Raw genomic sequence first — 25,478 nt, 5'->3', positions numbered from 1 at the left:
AAGACATTTCAGTTGTCTTCCTGTTTCATTTTCAACTCTTGCCTTGTACCATTTAAACATTTGAAAAGCTTCTGATTTTTCTTTGAAAAACTTAACTGACATCATCCTTGAGTAATCATCCACAAATAATATGAAATATTTATCACCATAATAACTCTGAACTTTCATAGGACCACAAAGATCAGTATGCACAAGATCTAAAATTCCCTTAGAAGTGTAGGACTTTCTTGTAAAGCTTGATCTTGTCATCTTACCCATCTGGCATCCTTAGCACATAGCATTCTTAGGTTTCTCAAGACTTGGTAGACCTCTTACTCAGTGCTTCTTGCTTATTTTGATCAGATTATCAAAATTTACATGACAAAACCTTTTATGCCATAACCAGGTATCATCTATCTTTGCATATAGACACATATTTTGAGTTGAGTCAAGGTGAAATGTGCTACCTTTTGTTTGTGTCCCGGTAGCAGCTAACTTTCCATGCTTGTCATGAACTTTGACAATTCCTTTCTGAAATTCTATTCGGTAACCTATGTTGTTTAGCTGTGCTACACTCAACAAATTGTATTTCAAACCTTCAACCCAATAAACATCATTGCATTTTGCATTGTCAAGAAGTGTTATAGATCCTTTACCTCCTACTATACATGGCGCATGATTACCACCAATGAGGGGTTATATGTGTGGAAAGTAATGCCACTTGGGTTGTCCAATGCCCCTAGTACCTTTATGAGGTTGATGAATGAAGTCTTGGTGGAATTCATAGGAAAATTTGTCATAGTATACCTAGACGATATCTTGATCTTCATTCACACAAGGGAAGAAAATGTCAAACACATAGATCTGGTTCTCAAGAGGTTACATGAAGAGAAACTAATGATCAATTTTGATAAGTATTTGTTCATGTAGGAGAAGATCATCTACTTGAGTTTTGTAATCTCACAAGGTGAGTTGAAAATGGACCAAGAGAAGGTGAGTGGTATACTATCTTGGCCAACACCTAAGACTATGAATGATGTCTGGAGCTTCCATGGTTTAGCAACTTTTTATAGGAAGTTCATCAGAGGATTTAGTCATGTTTGTGCACCCATGCTTGACACCATAAAGGGAGGACAAAAGTGCAGGTTTAGTTGGACCAAAGAGGTAGATGATTCATTTGAAACATTGAAGAAGAAGGTCGTAGAACAACTAGTCCTTCCCTTACCAAACTTCAACAAGATATTTCAGGTGGAATGTGATGCAAGCCATGTGGCTATTGAGGTAGTTCTCATTCAGGAAGGAAGGCCTATTGTTTTTTTCAGTGAAAAGCTAAATGATGCCAAGAAAAGATACTCATCTTATGACTTGGAGATGTATGCTCTGATAGTTCTGATACTTAATGTTAAGTACAAATGCCAAGCTAATAAGATGAGAGGGGGGGTGAATCATACAAACTTAATCTTCAATAAAACAACAGATTCAACCTCAGTAACATATATTTCAGCAATATAACCAAAACTGCTAAACATGCAAACTCATAAGCATATAAACATCATAACACTCATAACACCAGATTACAAACACACTGCTAGATGTGACCCAGTTAAGGGATTTCCCTCAGATCTGTTAGAATCTTCACCTTGTTAAAGGATTTCAAACAGTCAATCAAAATGTCACCTTGCAAGAGGGTTTTACAAATAAGACTGTTAAGTCCACTCGGTTAAGAGATTTTCTGTAACTTTAAAAAATAACAGTAATAAAAAGCTATCTGCAACTTCACATCTAAAAATGCTAAAGCAGATTCTTATTTGCTCAATAAAATCTAATCATAGGACTTATCTTATCCTTCTGTTGGGCTCTATACTCTATTATCAAAACAGGTCTTCAAGCTTCAGTGCTCGGTAATCACTATGTAGCATCCTTGTGCTTACACTTGCCCGCATATATTGTTTATCAACAGTTCCTTATTTATAAACAATTTGCCAACCACTGAATCTCCTTGATCACATTTCCCATAATCAATCATAGCCATCAGATCCTCAAACTTGACTAGGTTCAATGTATCCTTCGATCTGAAAAATGTTTTACCCTGCCTTGGAACTTGCATACATTTCTTGGAACTTCTGCTAGGGTATTGCGGTTCAATCTGAGCTATAGATCTTCCTGCCAATCTTTCATTGCCATATATCCTTAACAAACTTCATGCACGGCATACCAATCATTTAATCAGTTCCAGCTCATCAACTTCCTTCATTAAATAATGCTTGTATTCATTCAATGCATTCTATTATTACTCGGTTGCAACTCCGTAAATACTAAACTTCACTCGGTAGGTATTCTGCCTTCACTAACCGATAGTGATAACCTTAGGGTTTACCGACTAGGTTCCTTAAGGTTTACCGACTAGGTTCTTTGCTCGGTAACATAGTATAGTATTAACCTTACAATCAACAACATATATAGGATATCAAAACAATCTAAACATCATGATCTCATCATTGTCTAACTTGGTAATAGTTGCCCATTGAGTAACTTATTCCTCCCCTTATTCATCACATTCTTTCTATGTCTTTTACCGACATCTTTATACTCACCGAATCATACTTCTTAAGATATGGCAACATCATACTGAATTAGAAAATCAATTTCTTGACATCAATGACAAAATAATAATATTAAGACAGTAAACATCCTTAATCAGTTATATCCATAATCATCAACAACCTTCTCAATATCCTTATTGAAATGCCAACAATCTCTTATTGTCTATTATAATGCCAACATTCACATCTAGTGTTTCCATGAATTCCAAAGGGGGAGATTGTTGGCAATTGGAGGAATTGATTATGTGTTGCATTGATGGCAACACTAGTTGTTTTGGTTGTTTACCGGCTTCTGGTAGGTTCTGGTAGAGCGGTTGGTTCATGATATTGATCTGGTACACTTTGGCTTGTTGAATTGGTTTATATTTGTCATTCATGCTATTCAAGTGGGTATCATGATCAGTTGGTTTGAGAATTGATGACTCAGGAGCTATCATTTTTTCTAGTAAGCTTTTTGGTCACCGGTAAGGGTTCTATCGGTAGAGATTTGTTGAAAACCTTTTGTAGCATGTGATTAGTCATGTTGGTGCGGCTTCTAGATGGCTTTAGGGATACTGTTGGTTATCTTGTTTGTGTTCCTATTGATTGGTGGTGTTGGATTTGGGTCTAGACCTAATGCTATCTTATTCGGCTAGGTTATGGACTGGTTTATGTAACATGTTGGTGGATGATCTCGATGCGTTACTGGTTGGGTTTATTGATTGGATTATGTTGTTTCAGTCTCAAGCCGACTTGGTTGATCATTAGATTGTGGGTTTAAGTTATGAGTTTATTGTATTATCTTTTAGGTGGCCAACCTAATTGTTTAGGTCCCGGGTTGGTATAAATATTATGTAAGATCTCTTTGTATATCATGGGGATTCATGGGATTAATATGGTTATATATTATCTGTGTGCGAATAATCTGTGTGCGAATAAAGTTGTAATCATATGCAAAGGATTTGGTCGATCATAGGTGATCGAATTGGGTTGGTGAAAGAGGTTTAAGACCTCTGGTACTGAGCTTAACCGGAACTATACTCGGGCATAGGAGATGTTATTTTTGCAGTTCATTCTTCTTCTGAATTGTAGTTTGGATTTATTTTGTAGTCAGTGAGGCTCATTTTGTGATGAGCAATACGCTCTAGGTTGTTGGCCTTCCTACATGTGCAGGCCCCTCTTATTGCAATCACATACTTACTATAGAAGTATTATTTGACTGTGGGTAGGATTCCAATTGAGGTTTTTCCCTTTATCGGGTTTTCCATGCACAAATCTTGGTGTTATTTTTTGTGGATGGTTGGTAAATGTTATGTGGTTTATGTGTGTGCTTAACTGTTATATCTGTTATTTCGGTAATAAGGTTTTAATGCTTAAGGTTCTATAATATGTTAACAACTTATTCACCCCTCCCCCTCTCAGTTGTCCTCTAGTTATCTGAGTTGTCTAACAAATATGGCAGTGTGATTCTCTATCACTTGCCTATTCATTTATGATATACTGTTGTATATGTTGCATCGTGGTTAGTGGTGGTTGCAGAAATTGTAGGTACTAGACATCGACTCCATCTGGTCTCACAAGTCTAATCGTTTCTTTATCCCAATGGCAAGTTGTTGGAGATGGCATGTGTTTCCCTCTTCATACTCTAGGCTTAAATTGTCATCCTTGTTAGATAATATCATAGCTTGAGTTGGTGGTTAGAGTCTTGCAATATGATGTTCAACCCCTTGTTGGATTGTCTTGTGAGTTTGTGATTATTAATAAATTAATAATTGATTGGTTTATATTAGTTTATTTAGTATTAAATTAAATTAATGGATAACATTAATATTTGATATTAATGTGTGAATTATTGTTATTGGAGATTTATTATTTATTATTTGTTGATGAATTTATATTATTATTATTTTGTGGTCTTATGTTTAATTGAATATTTATTATTTAAGCTTTTGATTTATTGGATTGTTATTTATTTACTTATTGTTCAATTACTAGTTGAGTATTTATCCTTGTCTGTACACTTATTATTATCCATTTTGCCTATTTATCTATTGTTTATTTATTTATTTATTGTTGGGTTATTTATTATTTATCTAATTATTTATTATTTTGATTATTTATTTATTTGTTATTATTTATGTATCTACCCCTTGTTATGATTGGCCCTCTTGAGAGTTGTGATTGTGAAGATATTATTATTTAATTATTATTTGTTTATTTATCTTATTTATGGATTTCTATTTAATTTGAGCATTTATCTATATTGCCTTTGATTTATTTTATTGGGCTTTGATTTATTATTATTATTATTATTGGTTATTATATTATTACATTTCGTTGATACTAATTGAGTAATCAAATATTATTCTTATACCTACCCTATTATTTCATTGGTTGAGATTTGGGGGTAAGTAAATAATATTATTTTATATTCTTACCTCAATTTTTGGAAGGGGGTTGTTATAGAATATAGTTTATTGCAATATTTTGATTAGTTGGGATTCTTCTATAGTTTTTGAATGAGATTTTATTTATTAGATTTTTGAGCATTTGTCATAGTTAGCTTCTGGATTGATTTCTCTACGATTTTGGAGGATTTTGAATGTTTCTAGAGATTTTGGTTTCAATTTTTAGCTTTGTTGGATTGTTGAAGCTTGTTGGATTTTCGGGAGCTCTTTCTTGCATTTTGAAGATTTTTTGCTTTGGTTGGATAAGCTTGGATTTATATTTGCTAGATTCTTGGATTGAATTGATGTGCTTCATTGATTTCTAGATTCTTGGATTGAATTGATGTGCTTCATTGATTGTCTTGGTCATTACTTCAATTTCTCCAAATTGGAGCTTTGCCTTTCTTTCTTGAATTGTTGATTTGGAAGGATTTGTCTTCTTTGTGTTTTCTCAAAGACTATCTTTGGGTATATTGGAATAGTTATTTGATAATAGGTTTTTTTATATAGATTGGGAAAATAAATTTACGGTTGTATTTATACATATGTACTTATTCAATGAGAAATTGTAGCTGTGTATTGTTGGAATAGTAAGTGGATTGTCTGCATTGTGTTTGATGTTATTTTTAATTCCCTTCAATATTGACTTGTATAAACTTTTATTTATTTTCCTATTGGTGTTTAAGTCTTATCTTTACCTTGCTTCATCCTTCGGTGTAGTCTTTTGGAATCTGGGAAACTCAGTGTATGTTTTATGAAAGGGGGGGTCCTGGAAAATGATGTTAAATTCCCTTGGTGTGAACATATTGTTTTGTTTCTATGTTCCTTTGGCTTTATTTTGGCCTCCTGTACCTTTTGAATTTGTTATGAACCCTATTGTCAAGTTTCATGCAAGTCTGGGCAAGATCGTCAATGCATTTCTTCCATTTTCTATCATTTTTGCTTGGTGCCCTAGATGCACTATAGAAACCCTCCTATGCACTAGAGTTTGACATGTATGCACTATAGAATGTCCCCTATCTACTAATTTTTATGCTATATGCATTAATCTAGCCTTTGGATGCATTGAACTACTCTGCTTTTGCCAGTTTGTCAGTGTTTTCTCATCTTGGTCACTTTTCCAATTTTTGAGCTTGTACTAGAGGCTTTGTGTAATTGGTTAGAGTTCTCAGAGAGGTCATTTGATTCTATGTTAATCATTTCATTATTGATTTTGGCTTCGGTAGGATGATTTGTGCCTTATTGTTGAGGGTTGTGCATATGTGATGCTTATCTCCAGCAAGAGGATGAAGGCCTTGTTGTTGAGGGACATATTTTGTTGGCTCTAGTGAGATGATTGTGCCTCACTGTTGAGGATGTATTTAGTTATGTGTGAGTAAGATAAATTCATACCTTACTCTTGTTTATATTTATGCTTTGTTTGGTGAAGGCTCTTGCTTATGTGTTGGCTTAATGGTTTAATTATGCTTCAAATTTGTATCAGTATTATGGTATTGCTCCATTTCTTGTTAATCCTTCATGATATCATCATGAATTATGTTTTACCCTAACGTCTTGATCCATGGTTAGGGGGAGTGGGCTCTTGCATGTGTAGGACCAGGGTCATGAGCAATAGACCTCTATGAGGGGGTCTAGACCGGATGGAAGCACGTGAAGAGTTTTCCTTTGTAATTGCAAGTGTAAATTAAACAAATTGATTACTGGGTTGGGTAATTAGGATTCACTTAATCAAGATAATAAATTTAAGTTTGTACCCCAATGGAGAGTCCCAAGGAGGTTGTTTTGGGATCTAAGATTGGGAAGACCGTTGGTGCAGTAAACTAATCTCCCTTATTTAGCTCCAAGGTTGAGACAGATTCCACATGAGGCTAGCATTTGATGACACTCTTTTCCTACATGGTTCATGATACTTATGCCTTTATTGTTGGTTATGCTTATGGGAGTTTATTTCTTTTGTGTCAGCCTCGTGATGTGTTTTGGTTATTGTATTCTTGATTATTGGCTTGTGGATGCCTTGTTGATTCCATTGGTTGTTAGGTGTTAGCCTAGGTCTTGAGTGTGAGTTGGAACCCCATGTCATCTCCTAGCATGGGGGGTGGTTCCTATTTGGTTCCACATAGTCAGGTGGTTTTATGCCTTCTTCTATTAGGATATTCTTCCTTGGATGGTAGTGTGCGTTGATATGGATTCTATGATTCTTCATTATGTGGATAGATGTGGAGATGATTTCTATGTATTTGAGATAGTATATTGTATCACGATGATATTGTAAATGCAAAGAGATTGTGTACTCTTATACCTTGCACTCCTAGGCATTAGGACATGATGATGTAGAGACTATGATCTTGTAATGGAATAAGATGTTGTATTCATTGTATGGTTCATGTTGTAAGAATATTCATTATGTAGAAAAGAGATTGGAATCTATATGGGAATATGATTTGAAATTGTTAACTGTGTGTATCCTTTTTGTAGAGATGGTTAATTAGAATATAAAAAAAGATAAGGGAATTAGGAATATTTGATTTGGTGCTTTAAAATGAACTTAAAGGATAATGGGACATGATAGAATATGCATATGATATTAGTAATTCACATGGTTAATAAGGAAGTAATTGACTAGGAAATGATTGTATTGTGTGCATATGATACATTAGATGGAGACGTGTTCATGTGTTAGAGTTGTTTAAGTAGTGACGTTGAGATACCCTAGGGAATGAATGAATAGATAAAAGTATGCAATATGAGACAGTTGCTATGTTTTTATTTTTGCTTGTGTTATATGTTGTTGTGGATATGGTTATGTTCATGATGTTCTATGCATTCATGTAGATGCTAGTCTATGATCCCGAGTCATGATAGTTATTAATTTTCACTTGTAGTTATTTAAAAAAAATTTTATCTCTATTTGTTAGTTAGTTTAGTTATTTTCTCTAGGGTATTTTGGCAAGCATTACACTTAACATTATGTTTTAAATTTAAATCAAAACTCACAATAAGGTAATCAAGGTGGACTATGATCATTTGAGTAGATTAAGCCAACACTATTATGACTTTTATATAACTCAATAAGACTATTATCTTTCTAGGGTAATCAGGGTGAAAACAGTAAATTTTAGAGCAAATCCCCCTTACTTTTGAATACATTAATCCAAGATTTGAATTAAATACCCTACATTTTACAACAAATTGCACTTCCTAAGATAGAATAAAAAGATTGAATACATATAAAAAAGGGGGAAAGATTAAATACTGTATAATGCAAAGACTAACAATAAATTGCATGTGTATGATAGTAATTCATTTTTAAAAAAATGTATGTTCATAAATACAAAAGATGACAAACTGGATTAATGCATAAATACAAAATATAAATTTCATGCTATCCGTTAGGGTTTGAACTCACCATTTCCTTCAAACCCTACATGCCAATCTTAACACCTACCCACCTCTGCATTATAATCCCTCCTCTCTACACAAAAAGACACTCATGTTTGCAGGTGATATTAGTAAACCCATATCGCTCGCATTATGCATATGGGTTTGACCTCACCTTCACAACCACAAACCTTCGTGCCCATTTTTTGTTCATAAATACAAAAGATGACAAACTAGATTAACACAAATATAGAAAACAAATTTCATGGTATGCGTTAGGGTTTGAACTTACTGCTACTACCAAACCCTACATGCCAATCTAACACCTCCCACCCACCTCTATGCTACAATCCCTCCTCCTTGCATAAAAAAACCCTCATGTTAATAGGTGATATTAGTAAATCCATACCGCCTGCACTACGCATGTGGGTTTGACCTCACCTTCATAGCCACAAACCCTCATGTCCATTTTTTGTTCATAAATACAAAAGATGACAAATTGGATTGATGTATTTAACAAAAAATAAATTTTGTGTTATGCATTAGGGTTTGAACTTACTGTTGACTCTAAATTTTACCTTGGAAACAAACAGCCTTATGGGAAATTCAGTGGTGAGGGACTGATTGCGTTGGTTCCACTGAATGACCTCTGGGATTGAGAAGTCGGCTCTTCCTTGGTGTTTTGAAGAAAAGGGATAGAGAAACACCTTTAAAATAGTAAAAAAAATAGACTACTGAGTCGGTACGCCTGATCATCAACTGACATGAGCATATAAAATCCAAGAAAATATGGCTTTCATGAGCCCATTCAACAATCTACAAGTCCGGATCAAGAACATAAGCAAAGATACAATCAAATTCCTTTACAACATAAGGAAATACTCATCATGCGTTTACCAGATAACAAGTGTGCAACATAGTTTAATCAGTAAAATCTTAGATAGATATATTCCCAAAGTCATTGGAACTCAAATAAAAATAGCACAGAAAAGACCATCAAGAGCATGCTGAAAAAGATATCATAAAGGCCGTAGGCACAATTTGAATAATCCCCTTTCTACAGACAATAATAGCCTTAAAAGCCTAAAAACTCTACTTAGTAAACTTAATTATTCTTTTTGGAAAGTTCTCCACCCTTTCAACAGGGAAAAAACTAGCATAAATAGAGCACCCTGGCTCTTGAAAACAAAAACTAAACCTCACTGAAAGGGCGTAACCTCCTAAACAGAAAAAACATGTCGTGTCGCTCTAGAGATCACACCCAGCAAAACAGCCCTTGGAATTCCAATTCTTGCCTGCGGGATCACATGCTGCCCCGAACCGAAAAGATTTTGCTAACTACGGACAGGCTGTTGGAAAATTACAAAAAAGGGGGGGAACCGCTTGCTTACCGTGTAACATGGTGGGCCCTGAAAAAGGAAACAGTCAGCATGCATTGCCATTTGTCACCATTGCACTGCTCCAAAAACTGGGTGCCAACTGCGGACCGAGGGAGCAACGTTGTGCCACCAATTGTTCTACACGCCCAGTGCTACTGGAAAACAAAAAGGCGAACCCAACGGGGGGACCCAGCGGCAAACCTTAGACCATTAAAAATAATGTGAACATTTCTCGGTGACTAATAGGGGATATTCTACCTGTGGAATAGGAAAACCCAAAATTACTGGCTTCGCTAACCAGATTTCATGCCACAATGGGACGAAGCAAATCGAAGGCCTATTGCAAAGGTAACCATTCCTCCTTAGGGAGCGTAGCCTACGCCTCTAAATCTTGGAAATATTGATCCAGGCATGTTACTTCATCAAAAGGTAGGGGCACAGGCTCGTCCTGGACTTGCTTCAGGAGAGCATAGATCTAGGCCAGAGGATGCAAAAGACACTCCACCTCCGTCACTGAAACAGGGTTCCCCAGGCACTGTAAGAAAGCTCTATATTGTTGCAAATACTCAACTTGCTATAATATTTGATCAATCCCTAGCATAGTATCATCTACGGGAAAAGGGGAGGGCAGACCCAAAGAAATGAACCTCTCTAAATGTCGCTTGATGTCTGGAACTGAAAATTGCAAAGGCGCCAAGGCCACTGAAGCGTGCATGATTATTCTATGTCAATTTATGAAAATATTAGTCCTTTTGATCAATTGTCGATGGTCAACAATCCCTTTCTCCCTCGATCCTTCATCCTGGGTGGAATACAGCAACTAAATAAGGCCTTGGGCTACTAGAAACTTAGGACCAACGACAAACATGGAACTGCTAATAAGGGCTTCGGCCTCAGCACAGAGGGACTCTACGTCACTAAGGAATCTTAACACCGGCTGCAGGGATGGGCAGTACTGTTTCACCTTTTCCCAATGAGAAATACATAGCTCTGTTAGGATGGTAGAAAAATTTGGAAAAATCTGTTGTGGAGGTGGAATGTTTAGTAAGCGTGAAATTGTATTGTCCTTTGTAACCATCTCCTGCTGGAACTGACTGCGGTTGTTTTTCTCAATGGATACTTGATTTTCCAAAGTAAGGATCTTTGCTTCTCCAGTCCTAACATCTTACTGCAACTGCAACGTGTGATCCTGTTCCTACCACAAAAGAGTCTCCAGCTCTGAAATGCACTCACCGGATTGTCTAAGACTAGCCTCTTTCACTTCCAGCTCTGCTTCGAAACTTGGTTTTTCCTCTAACCATGATACTTGGGCTTCACTCAGTTGATGGGCATAATCCTCTTTGAGAAGGATTTCCTCATGCAGTTGTATCTGGACCTGGGCAACATCCCTAGAGGTAGCCTTTAACTGTTGTATTTCTACATCCCTCTCTTGCAATTCCTTCAAAGTCACATCCCTTGTTGCTTCTTAGCCTTTTAGCTAAGAGTTTACATTGTTAAGAGCCAATTGCAACTTTCCTTTTTCTAAATTAGCCTGAGCTAGTAGACTCTACAGATGATTGATTTATAAGCCCCGGGCTTTGTCTTCCTTCCTTTGCTGAGTCAGGGAATCTCACAGACTAACATTTTCTGCTTGGATCTTTTCCAGACAAGGGCTCTTCTTAATAAAATCCATGGATACTACTTTCGAAGTCTCCTCCATCATTCCAACCTTGTCAGATGTTGTGGCACTTTGGAGACTAACTCCTATGGCTTGTATCACATAGTCATCTGGTCTCATCTGGGATTCTAATTTGTTGACCCTGGGAACTAGATTTGCAAAGTAGAGGCAATCCCTTTGCTCACTAAAGTGTGTTTGTAAACGGGGTTGAGCTAGACCATCACCTTCCTTTTCCTTCCTTTTGCTCGTCTTACTCAGGCTAGCAGTTCTATCATGAATGACTTGTTGCTGGAAAACATCTGGATGATCGATGGCTTGTCCTGCGAAAGCTGCACCAGGAGGGACTGCAAAAGGGGAAATGTGAAATGGGCCCAGTGAAGGCAGGCTGGATAGGATGGGCTAGAGCCAATGGGGAAAATAACAAGACAAAAGGGGAACCCCCTGGCGGGGAAGGACCTAAGGATGTTGTGCCCATAACCTGGGGAGATGACTCCTCAAAACCTAGCCTACGTGACACTGGGGCTTCTTCTGATGCGGGCGATGGAAATGTTGTGGATGTAAAAGTCATGTCTGGGAAAATGATCGAAGCCTGCATGATTACCTCTTTGGGAGCGACCGGCATACCCATCGGGGCTAGAGTGAGAGTGGTAGGGACTGGGATCTGCATTACGGTCATGGGGGAAGCCATAAAAATATCTTGAGCCAGAGATGAAGGGAAAAAGGGATGTACCTGAACAGCGGAAGGCGGCGGCTGCAGAAAGTCTAAAGATGTTTCTGAAAGTTGAGAGGATAGAATTCCTCCTGAGGTGCTAGGATATGCCTTCTTCTTTGGAGGGCTCTCGAGAGACTACTTCTCGGATCACCTCTTACTAGCTTGTGAACGAGGCCTGTGAGCTGCGCTATCTAAAGGAAGGAGATTTTGTGGTTCTGGCTCCTACCCTTCGATATTTATAACCTCAACCTCCTGTCACACTACCACCTCAGGAGATGAGTCTTCACGTGAGCAATTGGAACCTATCTCATCATCAGATTTATTTACCCTGCACCATTCCTGGTCAAAAATCTCATCCAGGGATGCATTCTGAATGCTAGTTCTTTGCTGATTTACCTCCTGATGATAAATCCAAAAATCTTCCCTTTTCTTTCTAGAGCAAAATAAAGTCTTCATGTTTTCCAACAACATCCGAGGAATAAGCTTCACGGGGTTGAACCTTTACACAGGAGAATAGATTTTTAGCCATGGGGGGCATTCTAAAATAGGAAAATCATCAAGGCCCACATATAGTTTTGGGTCATCAACCTGGGGGTTCATGCATTCTGTCTATAAATTTTGAGGCTCATGCCTGATGACATTTTTTCTTTTACTTAAGAAACCATCGGGATCATAACTCCAAGAGTCATCAATTACTACAAAATCAAGCTACACCATCTTTGACGTCAGGGTTTCCTCTACGACTTTCCTTCTCACTAGAGTGATCGGGCCAATGGCCTTATTATCTTCGGTGATAGAGGTATCATGCTTTCTAGTGCCAATGGCTTGCTCGATTCTCGCCAACTACCTTGCCATCTAAATGGCCAGGGTTCAGTCAATTACGTAGGTGGGCAGCCAGAAAGGCTCTTCAGAGAACCTATGCATGTAGATGAAAGAAAAATCAAGGCCCACAAACCAGTCGCAAGGAGGGTGCTCATTTTGGATCCAGTTCATTTGGATCTGAGAGAAGTGGGCTAGCAGCTCATTAAGAATCACTCCAAAATCCTTGAGTACAAGAGTCATGAACAGATCTAAGAATTGATAGGAATCATAAGAAGCCAACAGCAGGGTGTCCAGCAGGACACTGGCATTACGTTTCCTGACTTGTCATAAGTGGCCAAGCGCATGAACTGTGCGAAGAAGGCTTCATTTTGGTGCAAAAGAAGGTGCACCAATACCAAGGAGAATCTGAAGCGTTGCAACTGCTAGAACTTGAACAATTGCTTAACGATGGCTTTAGCAATAGTTACAGAGAAGTCAAAGTGAAAAGGCTCTCTTTGCTTCCTACATTTGAAAAGAAAACCCATCATGGAAGTCATGATGTCTCGGTCGTTGTCATGCCCACAAATCCATGCCAAGGTAGAGGAGACATCTTTGAGGCCGTCTTACTTTAGGTCACTACAGGATAGAGGGAACTTCGGAAGTCCAGCTGACAGACTTCGGTTGAGGGTATTTTGACAGAAATTCAAAGCATCCCTCATGGTGCTCTAGAACTCCTCCATGGATTTTTCTAAGAAAACCTCTACCATTTCAAAAATTGGGAAGCACAGCATCCCCCTAATGGCCTCTGGAGATATGACCAATTTTAGGAGGGAGCCGCTAACAGAGCACAAGGTGGGGTCAAAAACCTCTGCACAAGCTACTATGAGCTCAGGGCAGTATGGGACTGCGGGCACCAAAGATTGAGGAGCACCGCTTTTCCAAAAACGCACTGCCATGGACTGAGGATCATTTTTGTGATGTAACATCCTTGAGCGAGCAGCCTCTCTAAGGTTTTTGGGCTATTTACGAATCTTGGACTTGAAAATATTTTCCAAAGAATCCAGAACAACAGACACATTCAGGGTTGTTGCTTTAGCCCTGGCCTTCATCTTTAGATATTCCTTCTTTGGAGGGATAGCATGTGCAGAATAAGATAGCTCTTCGAAAACATTTACCCAGAAACCCCTGGGAGCAACACTAGCGGACGCAGCCTCAGAATCCATTATAGGCAGAAACTTTCCTTCTCACTTCAGGAAAAAAAACTAGAGATGGGAGATAAAATCTTGCTCGTTTTTCTTCTCTCTCGTTCCTTAAAAATGGAAAAAGGTTGATAGGAGGGAAAAAACCTCAATTTTTAAATGATAATGTGCCTTGATTTTTGTGAAAGCTGAGTGTTTAATGGCAAGGACTTGCTTACACGTGTGCCAGCTCAAATTGTTACTGCAACAAACCCCCACGGATGAAGGGTGTCATCACTCCTGCTTCCCTAGGAAAGCTTTGGCCTTTTTGACATTACTTGGGTGACGTTCCTCAGGCAAATATTTTCTTTGATCGAGGGGATCAGTCAGAAATAATGATCACGCAGGCTGAAATAGTTTGGTGAAACCTAATATTTAAAGCATGACATACCTGAATGTACGCATGGCTCTTTGCTCACATCCATTTCTCTCCTTGAGGTAACTGACAAGACCCCAATATCCTGAAGGCAATCCCATTTGCTTGATGTGAATTAATGGAGATATGACATAAATATGGAAATTGGGAAAGCACGAGCTCTGAGCATTCGTCATCCATCTACCAAAATCCTACTATAAATATGTCTTTTCAGACATTCTTTTACCATATTGTGAGCTTTAACGGTGGAGCTTCTGAAGAAATGGATACCCCTGTTAGGCTTGTTAGCAAGAAGACGCAAGTCGCTTTCTTAAGAAACATCTCATATCGGAGGTTGCAAGGGATAACGCGTAGGAAGAACCCAATAATAATAGCCGCCATCAAATGGATACTCGGAGAGGATTTCGTTGGTAACTCAGACCATTATCGAGTGAATACGGACATCTTCTCGTGCTTCATAGCCTCTCTGCTGGATTGTGGCCAGTCTGGGGTGCTAGCAGCACAGCTGACTCAAGCTCTTTTTCCTGAGGATTACTTGGGAGGACTGGATAATGTAGTTGCATACTACATACCCTTCAGAGGGCTCCCTGTGTCATCTGACTTGGAGCGGTTCATCATGCTCAATGAGGAGGTGGCCTGCCATCCACTTATCAGTGGACTGAAAACCATGACGTTGTCTTCTCGTCAGTACCATGCCAAACTTGTTGTGGAATTTCTTCTGCGCATTCATTTGATAATCTCAGTTCTAGAAGGCACAGATTGGTATACTAGGTTCTGAGACTATATCTTCCCAAGAATTTCAATGCCAGACTAGCAGCCGAACCTGGTCGTCATTTTCATGCCCGAGGAACTCGAGAGTTCCTCCAACTCGGAGTGGCTGGGAGAAGAAGGAGACTCTGATATTGACGAGGGAGATACTGAGGAGAGTCGTTGAAAAGGTGATGAGCCATCGCCCTAGACCTAAGAACAAAAGATTGTAGACACAGGAGAGGCCAAGAGCCTACTCATTTTGTAACGAAGAATATAAGCAACTCTAAATATAATCAATTTTGCTTTTCTCCTTTATCAGTCTTCTCTTTTCTCTCCACCTTCTTTCTTGATTCTGACTGGAAATTAAATAAGATAAATAGGCACTATATATATTATGGACACGATATACATTATATACTTTAAAAAGGGTAAGGGGACCCTTAATGAAAAGGTTTGAGGTGGAAACTGTTAACCGAGATGGGGAGGGAGTATCCATCCATGTCTTCTAACTTGAAAGAATTGAATCCTTTGCAACCTATAATATGGAAAGGTACCTCTCATAGGCAGTCGAACTTGGCATGTTGTCCCGATTTCACCATCCTCTCGTTATATTTTAACACAAGATCTCTAGGGCCAGAAATCGAATCAGAACTCTTTTTACTGTCAAACTGTAGCGTCCTAAAATTGTGACACTTGCAATTTGATTGCATTTCGGTCTTCACGATGGTGATGCAACACGGAACCTGAATGGAGACCCTAAAACTTGTCCACGACATCAAAAACTGCATTTTTCCAGCACCCTGCCTGATCCCTCCTTGCACCCTGCTGTCCCGGGAGGTGGGACCAGAGCACCCAGTGCCCTGGTCCTTTAGGACTAGGGCGCCCAACACCCTGGTCCCCCAGGACCATGGCGCCCAGCGCCCTGGTCCCTGGCCCTATTTTGGGCCCGGTCTCCTATGGGGCTTCAGGTCTTTATGTTTGCAAATTGGAAAATACTCTTTCCTTGTCGGCCCAAGGTCAGAAAAATCAGTCTATCAGCCCTAATTGACAAGTATATAAACTACATTTCCTCTCCCATTTGAGGAGGAAGGACATATGTGTACAAGGCATGGAAACGATACTCAAACATTCAAACATTCAAGCATTCAAGCATTCAAGCATTCCTTCAAGCAATTGGGCATTCTAAGTCTCCATTCAAGGCTAAGTGTTGCATTCAAGGCAAGGATTCAACCATTGAAGAGGAGATCACATACAACATACAACATTTACACCTTCGCATGTAAGAATACAAACATTCTTACAACAAGGTATCAGTACTTGATTACATTACAATCATTTACATTTACAGCATTTCTCATTTCTTGGTTAATTCCAAAACCGGGGTTTGACCTAAGGGCAAACCCCTAATCCCTAACCCCCCAATCGTCTTTGCTTTTCTGTGTGTAGGTTGCAGGTACGCAGCTGTAATTGAAGATCTGGAATCCTTGTGCAGAGACGAACAGATCCCCCTTCGTTTTGCGGATTTTTCGGAGGACCGTGTGCACTCTGGGCGCCATCGTCCCGTCAACTTTCGCTCAAATTTGCAGGACAGCGCCGTCTTGACATTTTACTGCTAATTCCAGGTTCGCAGCTTCATCCTATATTCCTATCTCTGTTTATAAGCGAATCTTTCTCACTTTTCATGCATTCCTAGCTTAATCCTTCTATCTACATTCTTTACAAAAGAGGGTAGCCTTGTTGTCTTAACCCTTGAAACTCATTTAGAATCCAATCTTGCATGGTGTGGGATTGGATCTTGTGGGTTTCAACCCCTCTTTTGAATGTAAAGTCTCTCCCAAGTGAAAACCGTCAACCCGAGTGACCTCCCTTCTCTCTCCTTGGAGTTGGAAGAGGGGAGAGCAACTAGGGTTCGATTTTTCCACTTTACATTTTGGTGAACCCGACGTGAACATCCTTTCTGATTATTCATGGTTAGATCTGAAAATTGGATGCCTTGATTACATTTCCATGTTTGATCTCTTGCAAATTTTAGAGGTTAATTGCATAAAAACCCTAAATTTTCTTTTTAGTAATTGAGCTTGTGAAATGTTTAATTATTAATGCTTGTTTTAGATCTACCTTTCTACTGCAAATTATCAAATCATATCTGTGCTTTAATTTTGAAAATTAAGTGGTTAAGTGTCAAAACCCTAATTTTTAAAACCCTCTTGATTCAACCTTTGACCGACAATTTCACTGATCAAAACATCTCCAAATCGGCTGTAACTTTGGATTCTGCAACAAAATCACAATATCTTTCATCCCTGAAAATTTGAAAAAAAGTTGCGAGGACCGTGTGCACTCCGAGCGCCATCGTCCCCGACATTTTTTCTGAAATTTCGGGAGCTGGATCTTACTATATTTTTCTGCTAAAATCCAAAATTTTGGCTGATTTTATCAATTATAACACTTTCAAAATTAAAGTCAAAGTTGGTCTAGTGGTTGCTTGGATTAAGGCTCCTAATCATTCAAAAATTGTTGAAATTGAAATTTTGTGTTAAAATTGTATTCTTACTGTCCTAAATCTGAAAAGTGTGTTGGCATTCATTCGAAATTTCAGTGCTTTATTCAAATTCTTGCAATTTGTGACTTTCGAAATTAAGTGCTTAATTACAACAAATTTGATTTCCGCTTTCAAAATTGAATTTTGCGTGAAATTCAGTCAACTTTTAAATTTCAAAACTTGCATTGCTTTTGGTATTCCCTCTAAAATCATAAAATTCAAAATTTCAGTTTCCCTCTCTTTTTCAAAATTCAAATTTTGCATTTTTCAACAATCTTGGTAGGGTTCAATTTTGAGATTGCAACTTTAATTTCGCCTATCTACAGATCGTAAAATCACTCAATTTTTTCAGATTAGCTTTAAAATCATCCTAACTTTCATCCCTGAAAATTTCGAAAAAATTTGCGAGGACCGTGTGCACTCCGAGCACCACGGTCCCTGACATTTTTTTTGAAATTTCAGGAGATTGTTATGATTGCATTTAACAGCCTAAATCTAGGAGATTGGCTGATTTTACTGAAATTTGCTACCTCTAAATTCAAAATCTTCTCTCCCTCTCTAGTGCATGAGTTTTACAACAATAAGCCCTACCTACACTATTCCCGTTAGACGAAGCCGTAGAATTAAGTCTTTCCAAGGTTTAATTATTGAGGAGATGGAACCTAATTTGAATAGCCTTTTTAACAAGGACACGGGTAATTCCTCTAATCCTCCTAATGATGAAGAAGCTCTCCATGAGGTTTCTGTAGAACAACTTTCGAAATTGGATAACCAATTTGATGATTTTCAGCAATGGATGTCTCAAGAGTATCCCGATAGTCAAGCTCTTTCATTAATTGAGGGTCTAAAACGCATGGTTCAAAGTGATAAGAATGGAATTGATATTTTGCGTGGTATTGCACACATTGTGGATTCGAATGTGATGCCTATGAAGAGTTGTGCTGAAACTTTAGGTTGTACACAACCTCCTACTCAAGTCAATCATTCTATTCCTTTGACAACTTCTATTGCTACCATACCTACCTTTACATCAAATATAATGATTACTTCAATACAAGATATTCCTCCTATGATCACCAGTCATGGGGGCAATCCCTCTTCTTCAATCAACCCTTTTCCTTCATTTAATCCGACTTCTTCATTCATTCCTTCAATGAGTGTTCCTATTACATCTCCACAAATGAACATGACGCAAGGGGGCAATTCATTCAACCATTCCATTCCTCCTTGTAGTGTTCAGCCTTTCCAATCATCTCCTATGACTAACTATCATAGTGTTCCACCACCTTACTCTCAATCAATGCCTTCTTTCAATAACAGAACACCTCCATCACAATCTAACACGTCTAATATGAATTCCTCGACTGAAGCGACCATTAACAATCTTGCAAAAACTGTCTCTTCTTTATAGCAACAAATTGCCTCTGTGAATCAATCTAAGTTTAGTGTGCCCACATTTGATGTTGCGAGCCCACTTTCTCTTGACATTGTTCGAGCTATCCCTCCTAAACATGTTGAAATCCCACATTTAGAGCTTTATAATGGTAAAGGTGATCCTTTAACACATGTTAAGACATTTCAAACAATATGTACCGATTTTGCTTATGACCAAAGGTTGCTTGCAAAACTGTTTACTAGAACATTAAGAGATAAAGCCCTACAATGGTATTGCTCATTGCCTTCTTATTCTATTACTTCTTTCGAACAACTTGCAAATGCTTTTATTCAACAATTTCAAAACAATATAAGTCCTAAAGTTACTTTGATTGATTTAATGCATTGTAAACAAGGTGTTAAAGAAAAAGTGACTAATTTCATTGGTAGATATAAGCATTTGTATGCTCAAATTTCTTTTCCAGTGCCTGATAATGATATTCAAAGAATCTTTATTTCTAATTTACAAAAAGATATTCGAGACAAACTTCTATTTTCTGAGTTTACTTCTTTCCAACAGTTGTGTGCAACTCTTCACAATTATCAACTGACTGTGAGTCAAATGGAACAAGCAAATCCTATGGCTCCGAGTGATAAGGGTGATAGTAGTCAACAACCATTTGGAAAGTTTAAACCGAATAGAGAGACCATTAAATTCAATGAAAACATCATCAACAACAATGTGAATGCAGCATCAGGTGTGCCTCCTATTTCTAAATTTTTCAAGAAAGAAAGAAAGTTTACTCCTTTGAATGAATCATTGCATAGTATTATGAATAAGTTATTGGAACAAAATGTGCTTACTCTCCCTCCTATAAAGAAAATTGATCCTACAAAGATTAATTCACCCTATTTTGATAACAAATCTTTTTGTCAATTTCATCGTCAACCTGGGCATGATACTGAACAATGTTTTGCTTTAAAAGGTAAAACTCAAGATTTGATTGATAATAATACTATCTCTATTTCTAGAGTGAATGATAAAGGCAACACATCTGTAGCTCCTCCTAACCAAAATCTTCAGATTTTTACTGATCCATTACCTTCTCATACCTCTAATGTGATTGAGACTAATGATTCCTCTCTCTCATCTGATGGTCTTGTGTCTATGACTCCGAATGTGATTAACTTTGTAGAGCAGCAAGAAAACCCTAAAGAATCTTCCATCACATTTGATTCTAGTGAAACTATCAGAGCACCTGATGGTCCTTTATACATAGTTGCAAAAATCAAGAATACACCTTGCCGTGGAGTGCTTATTGATCCTTCTTGCATGGTTAATGTTATTACTGAAGAATTTCTTTTTACTTTGCAATTGAATCAAGTGATCTATGACAAAACAGATGTGATTGTGAAATTATTTGATGTATTTTCTTCTCCTGCAATTGGTTCTATTACATTACCTATTAAGGTCCATAACAAATCTCTTGATGTGAACTTTGCTATTATTCCTTCATCTGAACAATTTCGTGTGAAGCTAGGCTATCCTTGGCTATCTTCCATGAAAGCTATTGCTTCTCCTATTCACAAATGTCTGAAATTTCCCCATAATGGTGAAGTTGTTACTATCAATCATAGTCTCTTTAAACCAGCTGAAAGAACTTATAGCGTTCCTATTGATTATTTTTGGCCTAAACAATTCCAATCTCTTCCTCCGCGAAGTGATCATCTGTTCAAATCTTATCAAAAGTGGAAAACAGATATGATCCTATCTCTAAGTGAACCTAGAACACCCAAACTTGATATTCCTATCATTCTTGAGAAGGAAGTTCTTCCTTTGAAAGATAAAACTAATGCCTTTCCTCAAGAAGATTCCCAACCCATTCCTATGGATGTGACTATGTCTCTGTCTAATAAGCTTTCTAAAGGTAGACCTATACCTCCTCGTCATGATGGACTTGGTCTCCTTCCTAAACCAAATATTCCTCCTTTATATGGAGCAGTTCCTCCTCCTTCCTTTTATAGAGAAAAGAGACCTTCCTCTTCTCCTATTACCCAGCCTAAGAGACCACAACCTAAACACCCAAGTGATAAGGATGAGAACATTCCTCCTCCTCAATCTTCTCCAATTCCTACTAAGACTAGATGAAATCGTTCTGCACGTGAACGCCAACGAAAGCATCGTCTTAGAGCTCAGGCAGCTGCTTCTCAAACTTTGCAATCTCCAAAAACACCTTCAGCTAGTATTATTCCATTTTCTCCTCAACCGAAAATTGAGCCAAAATCTCCTAAACATAAGATGCATGATGGTCTTGATCCTGTGCGAGTTAAAAACCCTATTTTTATAAATCTTGATGATGATATAGATGAAAATGTTACTTCTCTTGCTTCTGATAGTGAATATGAATTTGTTGATATTGATAACCATTTATCTAACGAATTTTCTAAAGCACTTATCCTAGCTCCTAGACAAGAACAACGTGGCTTGGAACATGAACATAGCCCTTGTTTGGATCTTGTGATAGCTCCATCTGCTATGTTGAATGTTCCTCCTCTAGCATGTTTCCTGCCTTCCCGAAACATTGATCAGCAAGATTGAGGGGTAGATGACGTGCTAGATTAGTTTCATTAGCATAGCAGATTCTCTCCTCCTCTCTTTTGTTACTTCTTCTATATGTTATCCTTATTCTTCTATTTGTTATCCTTAGTGTGGTCTACTTGAGAACGATGCAAAGCATTGAGATCTCTTTTGGTCTCTCTCATGTTGACTCAAAAGACACATGTGTTCCCTTCTTCTAGGTGACCTTCCTTGATTGGGGAATGAAGAACAATTATGCATACATACATATGATATACATGAATTATCATACAGCATACTAACCCCGAGGAAAGCGAAGTCACCTCGTGCTTTGTGTTTTGTGTCTATTATCCTTGGGTTTATCTCACACTTGGGGGCTAAATCTTTGTGATAACGTGCTCCTTTACCTTCTCATTTATTATGTGTATCACTACCTTAAAGCAATCACCCCCATTGAGGCGTGTGCGATCGCTTTAACGTAGGGGGGCATGCACCCCGTCTATCCCTTCAAGATACTTGAAAATTTCTTGACGAACTTAGCTTTGCCTTGAAAATTTTTGGCATTTCTCTTGCATGACTCATAGTGAGGGAACCTTACTACTGACAATCATGGTTCTCCCTCGTGATCTTCCCTTTTACTTTGTTAATTGAAGTCGTAAGATCCTTAGTCCACTGGGGGCTTGGTGTGTCTTGCCTCCTTGACGTGGTGAAAGTCTTTCAATGTTGTTTCCTTGTACTTTACCGGAAGTATGAGCGTACGCTTATACTCCCGCTAAAGTGGGGGCTAAATTTAGCATCCTAAAATTGCGACACTTGCAATTTTGACTGCATTTCGGTTTTCACGATGGCGACGCAACACAGAACCTGAATGGAGACCCTGAAACTTGTCCACGACATCAAAAACTGCATTTTTCCAGCACTCTGTCTGATCCCTCCTTGCACCCTACTATCCCAGGAGGTGGGACCAGAGCGCCCAGCGCCCTGGTCCCCCAGGACCATGGCGCCCAGCGCCCTGGTCCCTGGCCCTATTTTGGGCCCGGTCTCCTATGGGGCTTCGGGTCTTTATGTTTGCAAATTGGAAAATACTCTTTCCTTGTTGGCCCAAGGTTGGAAAAATCAGTCTATCAGCCCTAATTGACAAGTATATAAACTATAGTTTCTCTCCCATTTGAGGAGGAAGGACATATGTGTACAAGGCGTGGAAACGATACTCAAACATTCAAACATTCAAGCATTCAAGCATTCAAGCATTCCTTCAAGCAATTGGGCATTCTAAGTCTCCATTCAAGGCTAAGTGTTGCATTCAAGGCAAGGATTCAACCATTGAAGAGGAGATCACATACTACATACAACATACAACATACAACATTTACACCTTCGCATGTAAGAATACAAACATTCTTACAACAAGGTATCAGTACTTGATTACATTACAATCATTTACATTTACAGCATTTCTCATTTCTTGGTTAATTCCAAAACCGGGGTTTGACCTAAGGGCAAACCCCTAATCCCTAACCCCCCAATCATCTTCACTTTTCTGTGTGTAGGTTGCAGGTACGCAACTGTAATTGAAGATCTGGAATCCTTGTGTAGAGACGAACAGATCCCCCTTCATTTTGCGGATTTTTCGGAGGACCGTGTGCACTCCGGGCGCCATCGTCCTGTCAACTTTCGCTCAAATTTGCAGTACAGCACCATCTCGACATTTTACTACTAATTCCAGGTCCGCAGCTTCATCCTATATTCCTATCTCTATTTATAAGCGAATCTTTCTCACTTTTCATGCATTCCTAGCTTAATCCTTCTATCTACATTCTTTACAAAAGAGGGTAGCCTTGCTGTCTTAACCCTTGAAACTCATTTAGAATCCAATCTTGCATGGTGTGGGATTGGATCTTGTGGGTTTCAACCCCTCTTTTGAATGTAAAGTCTCTCCCAATTGAAAACCGTCAATCCTAGTGACCTCCCTTCTCTCTCCTTGGAGTTGGAAGAGGGGAGAGCAACTAGGGTTCGATTTTTCCGCTTTACACAAACCATCTTTTTGACGACTTCCTGTCTGTCTTGGAGAGTCATGAAAGTTGCCTCCCTCACTTCTTCTAACTCCATCAACTTCGCCAACCTTACAGTCATGGGGCCATTTTCAGCAACCTCCATTGATTTTAGCAACTGCAATGCCGGGATCTCTAGTGACATGGGAAAAAGTGCATCTTTCCCGTATACCAGCTTGTATGGAGAGTTTTTTAGAATCTGTTTAGGAGTTATGCAATCTTCCCATAGCGCGCTTCTTAGGTGGTGATGCCACTCCCTCTTGTATTCAAAACCTATCCTTTTGACAAGTCTGATCAGGTTCTTGTTAGTAGATTCGGCAAGTCCATTCCCTTGAGAGTAGTAGTTGGAAGAGGTTTTGAGATAAATACCTCTGCTAAGGGCAAATTGGGTAATCCGTGAGCCTATGAATGCACGTGCATTATCTGATATAATGGTTTTTGGGGGACCATACCAGCATGTCAGATCCTCCAGGAAAGCTAGCACCTCGCTTTCTGATGAATTCCACAAAGGAATGGCTTCAGACCACCTGGTAAAATAATTAGTAGCGGTCAGGATCCACTTATGTCCAGGTAAACTTGGGGGGTTGATCATTCTGATAAAATCGAGGCCCCATTGAGCAAAGGGCTCTTCTACTAACACAGGCCTGAGTGACATGGCAACCTTCTTACCTCGTCCTGTGTAATATTGGCACTCTTTGCATCCCCTTACTAAATTGTGTGTATCTTTGAACATGGACGGCCAAAAATATCCAGCTCGGGTGATCTTGATAGCGGTTGTAGGTGCGGAGAAGTGGCCTCCAGAAGAGCCATAGTGAAACTCATGGAGGATCCTATCAGCTTGGCTCTAGTCTACACAATGGAGTAGAACTCCACCAAAATTTCTTTTAAAGAGAGTTCCATTTATTAAGCGGAAACCGCTATTTTGGATTCTGTAGAACCTCTTCTTAGTCGCGGGAAGATTTTCGGGAAAAATCCCAATCTTCATAAAATGCTTCCTTTTGTCAATCCAGCTGTTATTGGGAACATCCGGTACAAACATAACCATTTCCTTTGTGGTCATTTCATCAACACGAGATTCACAGTCTTGCACTATATATTCACATAGGCCTCTCCCATGAACAAGCTTTGTTGGCTTGATATCGACATCATATTCTAGAATCTTAGTGACCCAGTTTGCCCTCGTTTCGGTGATGTCGCCCTCCATGATGTATTCCCTTACTGTGGGATGGGTTATGAACACCGTGATTTTATTACAGGCAATGAAGTGTCTGAATTTCTTTAGTCCTTTTACAACAGCTAAGGCCTGCTTCTCAACAAAGTTGTATCGGACCTCATAATCCTTAAGAGTTTTTGAATGGAAAGCTATGGGACGCTCTCCTCCTTCTTGGGCTTCCTTTTGGGTTAGAACCATGGAAATGCTATGCTGACCAGAATAAATGTACATTATGAAATCCTTAGACATGTCTAGATTAGATAACATAGGAGCGAAACAGATGGCATTTTTTACTTCATCGAAAGCCCTTTTGGCTTCAGTAGTCCATTTGAAATGAATATATTTTATCAGCATGAGAGTAATGGGCCTTATTATTCCAGCGAAGTCAGAGATGAAGCGGCTAACAAAATTAACCTTCCCT

Source organism: Cryptomeria japonica, chromosome 1 (assembly GCF_030272615.1).
Source record: "Cryptomeria japonica chromosome 1, Sugi_1.0, whole genome shotgun sequence".
Taxonomy (NCBI): domain Eukaryota; kingdom Viridiplantae; phylum Streptophyta; class Pinopsida; order Cupressales; family Cupressaceae; genus Cryptomeria; species Cryptomeria japonica.
This window is presented reverse-complemented; position numbering follows the sequence as displayed.